This window comes from Microtus ochrogaster, unplaced genomic scaffold (assembly GCF_000317375.1).
Source record: "Microtus ochrogaster isolate Prairie Vole_2 unplaced genomic scaffold, MicOch1.0 UNK48, whole genome shotgun sequence".
Lineage (NCBI taxonomy): Eukaryota > Metazoa > Chordata > Mammalia > Rodentia > Cricetidae > Microtus > Microtus ochrogaster.
The window spans coordinates 1,510,344-1,524,362 of record NW_004949146.1 but is presented as its reverse complement, the minus strand read 5'-3'; the positions used below and the strand labels follow the sequence as shown (position 1 = coordinate 1,524,362).

General features: G+C 41.1%; 1 long non-coding RNA gene across 1 annotated transcript; it reads right to left on the bottom strand.

Annotated features, from left to right (window-relative positions):
- Nucleotides 1–432: 432 nt before the first annotated feature.
- Nucleotides 433–5,943, bottom strand: LOC113455474. Its single transcript, XR_003376579.1, has 4 exons — nucleotides 5,890–5,943; nucleotides 4,834–4,938; nucleotides 1,830–1,883; nucleotides 433–500 (listed from the first exon to the last, which is right to left on the bottom strand). It is a non-coding gene; the product is annotated as an uncharacterized LOC113455474 (long non-coding RNA).
- Between the last annotated feature and the right edge of the window lie 8,076 nt (nucleotides 5,944–14,019).

Here is a 14,019-nt window from a genome sequence, read left to right as displayed (position 1 = left end):
GGGGGAATGGACAAGTCCCTGGCCTATCGGGTTCTCTCAGCAGTGGGGGAATGGACAAGTCCCTGGCCTATCGGGTTCTCTCAGCAGTGGGGGAACGGCATGATGACTTCAGATCACTAAAAAATGACAAAGACAGTATTTCTTATTGTCAGACCAAAAGTTTCTCCATAAATAGTATCTAAAATTCTCAGATCAATCTAATTGTAGAAGTCCGAGAGAGTGTGTATGTGTGTGGGGCCCTGGAGCTTACTGCACAGAGAGGCCTTTGACTTCCAGTGATTCTCTTGCCTCTGTCTCCCAAGTGCTGAGCAAGCCCGTTTAATCTTAGAAGTTCTTACACCTCATCTCAAGATTCTGCCCACGACAGCCAAAGGCAACACGGTCCTCACGCTTACCACTAGCAGCCTGCTTCTGCATCACGCTTTTCAATTCCTTGCTTTTGAGTTTGAGCCCTATGTTTAGGAGGAGTGTCTTCAGCTTGTTGGGATCAACCCTTCCACCTGAAAAAAATGTCAGAAACATGAGAAAAACCCCATCCAAACAGAAAGACTTGCTAAATTAGAGTAACCTTCAACAGGCCTGGCTGCCGTTAAGAGTTAATTAGTCTGGTCGTGATGGCACGCGTCTTTACTCCCAGCATTTTGGAGGCAGAGGCAGGTGGAGCTCTATGCGTTTGAAGCCAGCATGGTCTTCATAGAATGTTCCAGGCCAGCCAGCACTTCATGGTGAGACTCTGTCTCAAGAAACAAAGGCAAATAAACATACAAAAAAGAACCAGAAAGTTATTTGAAAGTAGTTTAGCAATCATGCTCTTGTGAAGTTTTCATAACTGTTGGGCTATGAATCCTACTTCTCATAGAAAAGGGTCATGTCAATGGGAGAAGTGTAAATGTACATCATAGTTTTTATTATAATCGATAAACCCAAACACCAAACAGCATCTCTGGAGCTTAAACATCTACTTAAGTGGGTGCTATTGAGCAAACTTTTGTTCCCCAGAGAAAGATTTAGTTACATGTAATCATTATTAAAGATGATCACAGTAAGAAAAGCTGCTTTTGAATTGGGTGAAGTTGTGACATCATTTACCTTAGAGAAGTTAAGATTGTTGTCCTAGTGAAAATAATCATATCATGAGCAACAAGAGTGGTCCTGGGGTTATCATTGCCATCCCACGGACAGCAAGTGCGTAAGAAGCAGTGAGTCTCAAACAGACACGTTCATTCCTTGGTCAGGTGGATGGGTATTTTGGATGCCCATCACACCGGGGATATCTTAACTCCATGTAATTCAGTATTAAACATCTTTTTAAAATTGTAACTCTGACGCAAGCCAGTTCCTTCATCTACAGACAGAATCATCTCTTCCAGCACTGGAAGAGAGTGACTACTAGACAAGACGATCAGGACTCTGGGGTCATTAATGCAGCCTTCCAATGGGATCATGTGACATACGCAATGTTGGTATTTTAATTAGATATGGCTTGAAAACATGGAGTGGTTATGACCGGATAACTGGAATCTGAGTTGTAGCAGTTTCTAAACTGGTCATCTAAATAAACAGCAGCTCAGATGCCGAGCACTGTGGCGGCGGTATCCCAGCACGGTGATGGTCAAGTTCTCATGAGATCTGTCCAAGGCACCCAGAAATAAAGCTGGGCATTCAAGGCTGATTCCTTTGAGCTTGCTGCTGACCTAACTATCACACCATCTATGAAACAAAGACCAAAGTGATCGATACATAGAACAGGTTCCTGAAGAATCGTGACCATAATCTTGGAGGAAATCTCAAACTGGCCTTTATACTGCTTCCTCACATTTGCTACTCACCTCTGAAACCCCTCAGGCTGGACAGGAGTCGATTTCGGAAAACTTTGTTATTTTCTGTAGTAAATAAAAGAAGTTATAGTTCAGGACCGAGAATGCCTCGGTGAATACAGGGCTAGACTTTTTGTTCTGTGACTGACCTTAGGGAGTGGATCTTCTTCCACCGTCAAGTCACAATGAGGTCAAGGAACAAGCCTTGTGCTGGCACACAGCGAGTGTCTGGGGTAGGGGTGGGAGCGGGAGTGCAAATGTCCGGGCTTTGCTACACTCTGGCTTGGGGGCCTTAAGCAGATCTAGGCCTCTGTTTCCTTGGCTGTAACACTGGGGCCAGGCGCCATTGCTGTGTGTGGTGAGGATGGGTCCTGAACACCATTAGGACTAAGCAAACGTCATGTGTTGTTGACTGGTCTATCGACACATCCACCTCCAAGACAAATACCAGCTAATACGGGAGAGCTGGGATTCACACACTCATTGTTCTTACCTGTTTTCTTTTCCATCTTCAAATATTATTCTTAAAAATATTTATTTAACTTTACCTTTTATGTGTATGAGTGTTGGACTGCATGTATGTCTGTGGGCCACTTGCTTGTTGGTGTCCTGGGGGGTCAAGAAGGGTATCAGACTCCCTGGAGTTAGAATGACAGATGGCTGTGAGCTCCCTGATGTGGGTGCTGAGAACCATACCTGGGTCCTCTGCAAGAGCAGAAAGTGTTCTTAACCACAGAGTCATCTCTCCAGCCCCTTAAATTAGTTTTAAAATATATTTATTTATTCTTTGAGAATTTAATATATATATACATAGTGATTCAATTATAATTACCCCCCAGGTTTCCCCTACGTTTTCTTCCCAACTTCATGTCTTCTTAAAAGATATTAATTTTTTGTGTGTGCACAAGCACACATAGACACATTTGCATGAACACACATACATACATGTACGCATGCACATGCTTTGTGGGTGCCCCTAAAGGCCAGAAGATGGGGCAAATTCCTTTGGACTTGGAGTTACAGGAGCTGTGGGTTGTCTGATGTAGATGCTGGGAACCAATTTCAAGTCTTTTGACAGAACAGCCATTACTCTTAACTGCTGAGCCAGTTCCCAATCCCACCCCCCTTTAAAATTGTCCACTGACTCCAATTAGTGCTTCCCCTATAAGAATGGACACAGGGTCCCCTCTGGAGCAACCTACTAGGGACCACATTCCTAAAGAAAACAGAATTTCCCTTAGTAGCCATCAAGTGTCATAGCTTCTCAGCCAGGGGAGGGGACTGCTGTGCCCCTTCCCCATCCATGTTGGAACTTTGCTCTCACGCAGGTAACCACAGCTGCTGTGGGCTCTGAGTGCAATGGTCCTGACGTGTTGACTGCAGCCCTCCCCAACCTCTGGCTCACACAATCCTCACACAATCTTCCCATCCTCGCTTCCTTGACGGAAAAGGAAGGAGAAGACGAGCAAAGAAGTCAGGACCACGAGGGGTTGGTCCACCAACTGAGGCAGTGTACCTGTTCTAATGGGAGCTCACCAAATCCAGCTGGACCAGGTCTGAATGACCATGTGATCAAACCGGACTCTCTGATTGTGGCTGACAATGGGGACTGACTGAGAAGCCATTGATAAAGGCACTGGGACTTGTTTTTACAGCATGTTCTGGCTTTTTGGGACCCTAGCCTATACAGATGCACAGCTCCCTAGGCCTGGATGTAGGGAGGAGGGCCTTGGACTTTCCACAGGGCAGGGTTCCCTGCCCTCTTTCAAGCAGGGTGGGAGAGGGAGGAGGGAGTATGTGGAAGCGGGAGGGGATTGGGAGGAGGGAAGGACATGTAAATAATTGAATGGAAAAATAAAAAATAAATAAATAAAAAGAGATTTGTTTTTAATTTTATGTGTATGAGTATTTGCTTGCATATGCCATGTATCAAGCATGTGCCTGTGTGCCTAGCCTCTGTAGAGGCCTCAGGAGGTTACTGGATCCCTTGAACTAGAGCTACAGATGACTATAAGCCACCATGTGGGTGCTGGGAATGGAACACAGGTTCTCTGCAAGGGCAATATTGATGGAAAAGGGAGAGAAATTTGTCCTACTCTAAAACAGTGAGAATAAAACAGGAACTTTGAGGATTTAGTGGTGGGGGAGGGGTAAAAGGTGAGGAAGGGGCAAGTTTTAGTAGCAGGATTTAGGAAAGAGCCTCAGAGAGGTCAGGGATTCCTTGAGGACCTCTAGTGCACCGGGGTCAAAGATGCCCCTCCCATCCCTGCAAGGAAAAGTCAGCAGGGATGTTTTTCTTTCTTCTCGTGGTTTTGTGGAAGAGTTTTTGAGAACTAAGGCCTGTACCCAAAGCGTCACAGGAGCAACGGAGACTGTTTATGAGGAGGGCTGGTACACTGGAGGGTGGGTACAGGCGACATTTCAACACATAGCATTTCAAAATACACACTTCACAGGTCTGGAGAAGGCTCAGTGGTTAAGCACTTGCCCTATGCAGCAAAAACAGAATTTAGGGTCCCCAGGGCTCACACAGTGCAGGTGTGGGTAATTCCAGCCTTGGAAAGCAGGCACGGGTCTCCCAGCAAGCTTACGGTGAGCCAGTTAGGCCTCTGAGCCCTGGGTTTGCTGGAGAGCTTGCCTCAAGGAATGGGATTGAGGGGCACTTACAGCATCAACCAGGGCTCCACATGCACACAAATACACACCCACACACCGTGCCTACACACACTGAAAAACCAATGCTCGCCACACACACACACACACACACGCACACACACACACACACACACACACACACACACACACACCCACCATGCCTACACACACTGAAAAACCAATGCCCGCCCCCCCCACGTGCACGCACACCCACACACTGTGCCTACACACACCGATAAACCAATGTCCAACATACACACACACACACGCAAATCGAAAAAGGAAAAAAATAACGTTAAGTCCCAAAGAGCAGAACCATAAGACCAGTTAGCTTCTGGAGGTCACGGCAACACTAACTCACCATCAAATGGCAGCGTCTCCAGCAGGTTCACATACTCTCTGTCGTTGAGTTCGATCCCCATTTCTCCAACAGCGCTCTTCAGGCCACCCACACTGATCTTCTCTCCTTTGAGAAGACAGAATGTTTACAGGCGAAAATAAAAAAATTGGTTAACTTATTGAAAAATATTTATTCTGTGTGTGAGTATGCACGTGTGCATGCATGTGCCTGTGTACTCATGCATATGGAGGTCTGAGGATAGCTCTGTATGTCAGTTCTTTCCTTCAACACTAGGCCCTTGGGACTGAACTAAGGTCACCAGGCTTGCTTGGCACATAGCTTTCCCCACTGGGCTGGTCTGATAATTTTATTTTAAAAAAGATATTTGTAAGAACATGTTATTAACCAATATGACCCATGATATGTCTTTTAAAAATAATAGTCATATGGTTGTAATTTCAGCTTGGAGTTAAGGAGAAGAGGCAAGATGGGACACGCAAATACAAAGTGACAAGGTGACAACAGAAGCCGAAGCAAACCTTCCCTTGCAATAGTAACATAACAAAGGCATTCTCAGTGTTAGGGGATGGCATGCAGAAGGCAATCTAGGCTACCAATGGGATATTGAGTTGCCAGCAGCAATACTGACTTATAAAACTGAAAAACATCTTGAGCTTTACAAAACTTTATCTATTTTATTAACATGCTTATTTGAAATTTAGCTATTTACATGTAGCAAAGAAATACTTATAAACAAGAAAGGACTTGCTCTAGTCATGGTGGCTCACATCTTTAGCCCCAGCATGCAGGAGGCAGAGAAAGGCCGATCTCTGTAAGCTCCAGGCCAGCCTGGTCTACACAGTGAATTCCAGGACAGCTAGGATGACACAGAGAGACCCTTTCTCACAAAACAAACAAAAATAGCAACAAAAAAGAGTAAGTTTTGTGGCTTATTTTGAATACATAAATTATTGAATAAATTTGATCTGACAAATAATTGAGTAAAATGACTGCTGATATCAACAATATATTGGGGGAATATTTAAGATACACATTTATAGTATTAGAGAAACTCACCCTCGAAATCTTTCAATTTTGGCACAATATTTTTCAGATTAACCTTTCCATTATCTGCAAGAAAATCACAGAGCAACAGTGAGGATCCTTCCACCTTTCCCAACTAGGACACTGGCATCATCTAAAATTTAATTCTAGATGCTTACGTTATATTTTTAGGTATTTGGCACCAAGTTAATGTAACATCCCCCACCCCTTTTATTCTATTTAGTTTTGTACATGGCGGTGGTTGGAATGAGATTGGCTCCCATTGGTTCATATGTGTGAATGCTTGGTCCCCAGTTGGTGAAACTGTCTGGGAAGGATTTGGAGGTGTGGCCCTGTTGGAGGAGATATGTCACTGGAGGTAGGCGTTGAGGTTTCAAGAGACTGCAGCCATTTCCAGTGTGCTTTCTGGATCCATTTAGATAGCATTAGAACAAAGTTACTGGAAGATTTTAAAGAAGTTATTCTGAAAATTATCTGGTACTGGTGACACAAACCAGTGGTAAAGAGAACCCAACCAGCATGTGCCAGGCCCTAGGTCCAATCTCTAGCACCACAAAACATGAAAGCAAAATGGAAGAACTGTTTCAGCCTCTGTTCCTTGTTGGAATGATGGCTAGCAGTAGAGAATTGACTATTTTTTTCCAGTTACCATTATCTGTCTAGTTATTTTTTTCATATACTCAATCCATATTGGCAAATTATTTTCCATTGGGAAAAATTCTCATTTATTATTGCATTTAAAATCCAAAGCTTATAATACACACAATAACTCATTGTAGTGGTATAATTATTCTCAGTGTCCACAGTTATATATATTTTAAAATCCCCGTGCATCTCTAGCCATTGCTTTTCTAATTTAGGTCAGGTAAAGCATTCACAGCAGGCATTTTCTTTAAACATTCCTAGTAGGTAAGTTCCTTTGCAATCACACAATATCCAGTGTGGTCACCACCACTGTGGAGGACAGCTGCTAGACTTGAACTAATGAAGACAGTATATGTTTTTATGTGGATTCTGTTGCAAACCTTTCAAAACATCCTCTTGACATCAAATCAATGCCATCTAAAGATGCTGTTAAACCTACGGTGTCCCCAAAGGGACATGCTTTAGCCTATAAGCTTACCATCAACTGGCAAGTTTTCTACAAAGTCTTCATATTCGTTCTGTGAGAGATCGAGTCCCATGGTTTCCAGAAATGGGCTCAAGTTATTCACATCAACTTTTCCTCCTTAGGAGAGACAAAGCATTAAAAAGATAGCAAAATGTGGAAAGCCCTTATTAATTAATTTAGGTGGGCTCTGGTCATCATTTTTATTCATGAGTGCAGCAGAAATAATAAAAACCCAGAGACAGATATTGGGGTTCAAGCTGAAGATCAGAAAGGCAAAACATACAAGCTACTAAAGAAGTCTTACCTCTACCAAGGCTGGGCAGCTGCAGACTGAGCCCTGAGCCTTTGTTTCCTCCCATTTTACATTCCCTTTTAGTTCTGGGCTTAAAGGCATGTGACTCTCTAGTACTGGCATTAAAGGTTGTGAGCCACCACCACCTGGATCTGTTTCTGCATTGATCTTGTGTAGCCCAAGGGTGGCCTTGAACTCACAGAGATCCATCAGCCTCTGTCTCCCAGATCCTGGAAATAAAGGTGTGTGACATCCCTGCCTGGCCTCTATTGGCTTAGTTTTACCCTCTGAACTTCAGGCAAGCTTTATTTATTAAAATATAAATAAAATATCACTATACATGAGGACCTAAGATTCAGGAAGACTTAGTCACAGGTGTAAAACAACATTAAAACTAGATGTAGTATCTCATTCCCTAATGGCGGCATCTTTTGTTTATATTGAATACTATGCAATTCTAAATGGGTCTAGATAAATTCCCAGGGAATTGTAGCATAATAACCCAACATGTTATGTTGGGAAATATAATACAAAATATAATCCTGAGAAAATACATTCACGATATTTCTATTTAATAGAGATGAACTTGTGCACAAGGACAGATTTGGAATCATATATATTTATCCTCCCATGATGCTTTGCACTCACTTTTAAGACGCTTTATACCATCCAATATCCTTTTCTTATATACTCTTTCTGAAGCTGTAAGAAGAAAGCACAAACAAGGTCAGAAAACATTAATAAGGAGGATTTGCTTAAATCAACAACCAACGAACTATAATTTTTAAAATTCCATGATTCAAAAAGATCAGTTTCTAATAGTTTCCTTCTAGATTTATTTGTATTCTCTCATTGTAATGGAGTTTGTTTAGAAAAAGACTTTATTTCTTTTTTAATTTGAAAACACCCTTGCATTTTATGTATGTGAGTGTTTTGGGGGCACGTATGTATACTATTTGTATGCCTGTGACTGGGGAAGTCAGAAGAAGGCATTGGAGCCCCTGGGGCTGGAGTTACAGGTAGTTGTGAGCCATCATGTAGGCGTTGGAAATTGCACTTGGGTCCTCTGCAAGAGAGGCAAGTTCTCTTAACCCCTGAGCCATCTCTCCAGCCTCTGGAGAAAGACTTTCATGAAGCAAATCTATTCACTGGTGCATGAAAACCACTGACCATTGGCTGAAAACTTGGAAACACATAACCCATTTGATTTGGTTTTGAATTTCTGATTTGCCTCACTTTTTTCCCTTTTTGTGCTTTTCTTTGTACTTTCTGGCATGTTAGCACAAACAAGGACAACACATGGGCCACGCTGGGAGGAAAATGAGCGAAAGCTTTAGTTTCCCATACTGAGAAGTAAATGATTCAGATATTCTTTTGGCAAAAATATTCTGGAATGATTTTAAAGTCCTGGTCATGTGAAGATGGGAGGGAAAAGTAGAAGGGTATTAAAGGGAGGAGTTGGAGGGAAGGGAATGGGGATGGAGTTGATAAACACATATTATGTGCATGTATGAATATTAAATAAAACAATAAGAAATAGAAAAATCACGGTAACAATTTTCTACCATCTTAGAAAAATTTCACAATCAAGTACTCAAAAACCTTCTGAAGAATTTTTATATGTCAATCCTTACCAATACATATCAATACATATCAATACACATCCATATGCTTACCATCAAGTGGAAGATCTCTCATCAGACGCAAATACTCTTTGTCTGTGAACTCAATCTTCATGTCTTTCAGAGTATCCTGGAGGTCATTAATATCTACTGGCTCTCCTAAAGAAGACACAAATGGTGACATGAAAGGAATTTGAGAACTAAAAGCGGTGATTCTTGACCCTGTAAAGTTATGAAATTCATGAACCTTAACTATATCTACAGATGAGCATAAAATGAGTAATAACTGAATGCATCCTTGTATGAAGTAAAATTTAAATATTTACTCTAGGAGTTTGAAATGATCATATTTGGAACTATAAATTATGATGCACATAAATTCCATGTAGAAAGGCACACATAGTACACATCTTATATTAGTTTGTTAATTATTAAGTAATAGAATGTATCAAAAATGCATTTGGTAAATGCTTGTGAGAAAGTGTTTCAAAAGTGGACTTGGGTTCTGTTATCCTAATAGCAAAGCTAGAAAAACATGCATCAAGAAAGAAAACTACAAGTCACTACCTCTGACAAACACAGATAAAAAATTTAACAAACCAAATTTTAACTAAATATTAACACACCAAATTTAAGCTTAAAAACAAATTTTCACCATAATAAGGTGATGATGGTTCAACACGCAAAAGTAATACATAAATTATGGCATATGAGAATGAAAGACAAAGACCATATGCTCATTTAATAGGTGCAGAACAATCAGTGAGTTCAATAACTTTTCATATTAAAACAGACATGAGCTATGCACAAAATTAGGAAAAGCAATCTAGAATCCATGTGATAGTTTGAATGTCTCTTGTGAAAGTTCCTATATCAGAAATATAATCCAGAAATTTCTGATGTTAATGGTACCTACAGAAGAAGATTTTAGGATGCAAGATTAGATGGGATCGTGAGTGAGATGACAGAGTTCCCATATATGTGAGGAATTTCCTTAGAATTCTGGTAGGAAGGGGCTGGGAATACGGCTCAGTGGGTAAAGTGCTTGCTGTACAAGACGAGGACCTGAGCTCGGATCCCTGGCCCCCCACAAGGATCAGCGCTAGTGAAGGAGAGATGGGCAACCCTGATAGCGTCTTCTGTGACTTTGGTTGGAGAGGAGCCAAAAGGTAAAATTAGGACTCAAAAGTTCTCACACTGTTACAAAACCGTGCTGGCACTGCTGCGAACACCATCAAATGATTCCGAATTATGAAAATCTAAACATGGCTAGCATCTTTCATGGCTAGATAAACAATCAATGTGAGGACACGTGTTGTCATGTAGAATAAGCAACAGATTTAGAAATATAAAAATTAAAACATAATCTTATCTATAACAAAGTTTATGTACTTATTAAGGAACATACCTCGAATAACCCAATGCTCATACAATTTCTCAGAATATTTTAATGTTGTTGATGACCCACCCCCCAAATTCCATCTGTAAATAGTCACTGTTTAATTTTTGAACTATCTGAAGTTTTGACATATGTCTGTTGTAAAAGCATAGGCGATTCAAAGGAAGTAGATGAAAAATGTTTAATTAACAAAAGGCTAAGGTGTTAAAATTAGCAAGAAGAGGAATACACAGTAGGAGATAGCATTAAAGCAGCGTAAAAAATTAAGCACTTTCACACTTACCTAAAACAGTTCTCAGCTCTTCCATTAAATTATTCAGTTTCACTTTCCCTTCAGCTATAAGACAGGAAAAGTTCAGCTATTTGATAAAACCAAACTGAGAAAAAGGTAAAAACACCCAGTCCTTAAATTATAAAGTAGAGCCTCAGTGAAGTCTTTAATGGAGCTGTCCCTCTATAACGTGCAAGTATGGACTTACTGGATAGTTCCACTCACAGGAGTAAGAACTAAGATTGTTGGGACCGTATTCTCTTGTAGATGAGATCTCTCAAGTTTTTTGGGATGCATTCGGTTTCTAATTCCACATTTCTTTTGGAAATGCTGATCATACATTCTGAAAACCACTGCTAGTAGCATGATGTCACTTTTTATAATTAGAGATGACAGCCAATGGACTCGGAAAAGGAACTACCAAGAACACAATGTGCGGTAAACCAAAGCATTTCCATCTGGCCTGAATGAAAATCACCATAGGGGGATCAAAAAGATGCGTCACTGCGGATGGTTGGGGTTTGCACGGTACTTTCTAAAGGCTCCGGACTCTGTTTTGTTTGGGTCTTGGAACACAGTGGGGGGAGGGGATCCTGAGTCTATGAAGCTTACATTAATTTGTTTTCTTCATGGCTTTACCACTAAGACAGAAATACAGACTGGGATACATTCTGGCATTCAATAGACACTTGAGACAAAGAAACCTGTATCAATAAATACATGCATTCAGGGATAACGAATAAACTAATTGAATAATTCATAAAAATGTTTTGCGCTGTGTCTGGAATACTGCTAAACTAAGTTATGAGGGGGTCTTTGAAGGTTTTAAACTTTAAATGAGTATATATTAACTTTACAAAACAATAGGATTCATTTTGACATTTTATATGTATATAATATACTTTGGTCATATTTATCCCTCTATTACTCTCTTATTTTAAAGGAGCTTAATTTTTTTTAAATTATGAGTATGGGTGTTTTGCCTGCATGCATGTTTGTGCACTATGCTGCATGTTTGGGGCCTGCAGAGGCCAGAAGAGGGCATGGCATTGCCTGGAACTAGAGCTACAAATAACTGTCAATCAACAGGTCAGTGTGGGAATAGAACCTGGGTCCTTTCCAGTCCCATGAGGAGGTTCTGAGGAATAAAAAGGCCATATTTATGTCTAAACTAAATTATCCTGGTTATTTTATGCAGAATGAAGGTAAGGCAACAATGTAGTCATTATACCATTCTGGAGGTTGTGCTCATAGTTTCAGTCAAATGACAAGGGTCTGTGGTGTGGGAGAATTGTCTGTATTCTATCAATCATGTTATAAATAAACGCTGATTGGCCAGGCAGGAAATATAGGCGGAAAAAACAGACAAGAAGTAGAAATGATGTAATGAGAACAGGAGAATTCTGGGAAGGAGGAAGTTGATTCCTCCCACTCCTGCCTAGACCACCGAAGCAGCAGGATGTGATCTGCCCCACTTAAAAGGTACGGAGCCCCATGGCTAACACAGATCAGAAAAATGGGTTAATCAAGATGTGAGAGTTAGCCAGAGAGAGGCTAGAGCTAATAGGCCAATCAGCTTATAATTTATGGAGACCTATGTGTGATTTTCTTTGGGGCTAAACAGTTGTGGGGAACTGAGCAGGACAGAAAAACACAAACAAGCAGGCCTGGCCTTCATGTTACAGGTCTGGATTAAGGGTAGAATAATAAAGACAGAAATTTGCTCTTGCAGGCAACACAAAGGGGCAAGAACAGCTAAATATGTTGATTACTGAGTGGTTGTGGGAGGTTATGGTGGCATGAAAGTAGAAAAAAGAATCAAGAATTAAGGGTGAATAAGTTTACTTTTCACATTGCTCTTTAGATTGCTAATTAAAACTCTGCATTAACGGGATTTGTTTATACAGGAGAAGGTCTCTTATCAGCCTGATGATCTCACCTTTATTTTCACTTCCGTGTGTGTGTGTGTGTGTGTGTGTGTGTGTGTGTGTGTGTGTGTGTGTATGTGGCATGTGGGCGTGAATTCACATAGTTGCTTGTGTATGCGCAAGTGACATGCATGTGTGCATAAGTAGAGGTCAGAGGTCACCCTCCAGTGGCGTTCCTTAGAAGACGCTTACCTTGCTCTTTTATAGACAGGGTCTTTCACTGAACACAAGGCTTGCAAATTAGGATAGGGTGGTTGACCAGAGAGTCCCAGACACCCTACCTGTCTGTCTCTCTGCTGCTTGTGTACCACAGTGCTTATTTGTTTTTTTTTTTAAATGTGGATTATGGAGATTGAATTTAGTTCCTCATTCTTGTATGGGAAGAAAGTAATGACTGAACTATCTATTTATCCCCATTCATATTTAATTCTTACACTCAGATTGTTGCTCACTGCATGCTGAACTCTCATGGCTTGTAAGCTACAGTTTTCTAATACAATATTTTTATAAATTCTTTGAGGATTTCATACTGATACAATACATGAAGATCATATTAACCCCTTACTTGTTCTTCCAGCTTCTCTGAGTTCATCCCCCACCCCTTCCAAGTTCACACCCTTAAAAAAATAACTCACTGAGGCTAATCTGTGCTGCCCATACATGAATGGTTGGCCCAGCATGGTTGGGCAGCACCCTTACAACTTGACTCTTCTTTCCCTAGAATCCATGCACCATCAACAGATCCTTAGCTCCAAGCCCATCCCCTCCATGCTGGAGTAAACTGGAGTTGACTGTCTTGATCTTGAGCAGGCAGCCGGAGCTGCTGTGAGTTCACGAATAAATGCTGCACTTGTAATAAACTAGTGTGTGTGTGTGTGTGTGTGTGTGTGTGTGTGTGTGTGTGTGTGTGTGATGGCCATCCTCGACGGTCAACTCGACTGCATCTGGAATGGACCCAAATGACTGGGCACACTTGTGAGGGATGTTTTTTCTTAATTAAAGTGGGAAGACCTACTTCTAATCTGGATCTTTGAGGTGGGAAGATCCATCTTTAATCGGGGGTCACACCTTCTGCTGACACCCATATAAAGAACATGGAAGAAGGAAACTTGCTTTCTTTGCCTGCTTGCTCTCTCTAACCAATCCTTTCCTTCACTAACATTAGAGTCTACTTCTTGAGGACTCCAGCATATACTGAAGACCAGATGAGACATCCAGCCTCACTCATGCACTGAACAACTACTGGATTCATTGGTAGACAGCTTGGATCAACTCCACAGTCTGGGAACCATATATACACACACACACACACACACACACATATATTCATTCTCCAAGTTCTGTTTCTTTAGAGAACCCTGACTAATACATATTTGTACAAATTGAACTGTTGAGTTTATTTCTAGACTTGTTGGTCAGTATTTCTACACGTTACTAAATTGACATTTTTAACCATTATATAAACTGACAAACTGAAAAATGGAAAAGGGATTTGTTTCCTATGGAAAAATCGAAGGTT